Below are 994 nucleotides of genomic sequence, written 5' to 3'. Positions count from 1 at the left end.
GGCTTCAGTGACACCAGAAGACACCAGAAGACAAGACTGCAGAGCAACTCCAACTGAACGGTCAAGAAATCCTGAATCATTTTTAATATCATATCTTCTCTCATCATCTCCGATTCCTTGAAGGTAAGTTGAGAATTCACAGTGATTCTCTAAAACATGTGCTTGGTGTTAACTGCACAGAGAGCTCTCTAAGCCACAGTGATTTCTTCTTTGTGGTCACATAGATAAATGATCTCAACCATTATTGTTTCTGATTAAACAGACTAACTTTTATGGACTTCTGTACAGTTATAATATAAATCTCTGTGTTGTGTTCAAATAGGGCCAAATAAACATGGTGAAAATCTAATAGATGGCACTTTATTTTATTTGTCAGTTATCACCACTCACAAGGACTCTGAAGATATAATTTGATATGTGTTATAGCAATATTTATTGTCCCTTTGGGATGGTGAATGAAGTATTTTTTGAAGTGAATTGAATTCAATAATGTAGGGAACTTTCTTTCTTCTTTTGCAAGGCGCTTAGTAAAATATTCTGACTTGTATAGTTTTTCAACATTATCAACATAATTTTCCATTGTCATATGAATATATGCATGCACATACATAGGGTGGCTGTGTGGGGAGAGTAGTTGTCTTGGAATCAGAAGGTTGTAGGTACAATTCCAGCTGACATTGACATAGGCCACATTGACACATTCTGGGCAAAGGCACTTAACCCCAAATTGCCTACAGATCTGCTTATCAGTGTATAAATGTGAATGTGACTCTAGTGTAAAGCACTTTGAGTGGTCAAAATGATCTGAAAACATGCTATGCAAGTTCAGTCCATTTACATGTCAGTAACCTGTTTTTATTTTATTTATTGATTGCATTCCCAACCACTCTGATGGCCTGTTAGGGTCAAGATGGAAAAAAGGAATAGATTTGAACCAAAAGAACTCAGACATCATTGTTGTATTACTCGAGAACGGTCTTGGTCTCGATACCGG

The sequence above is a fragment of the Poecilia latipinna genome, unplaced genomic scaffold (assembly GCF_001443285.1).
Source record: "Poecilia latipinna isolate Pla-1442-1.1 unplaced genomic scaffold, P_latipinna-1.0 Scaffold491, whole genome shotgun sequence".
Taxonomy (NCBI): domain Eukaryota; kingdom Metazoa; phylum Chordata; class Actinopteri; order Cyprinodontiformes; family Poeciliidae; genus Poecilia; species Poecilia latipinna.
The sequence above is the reverse complement of the archived record's forward strand: the minus strand, read 5'-3'. Positions refer to the sequence as shown.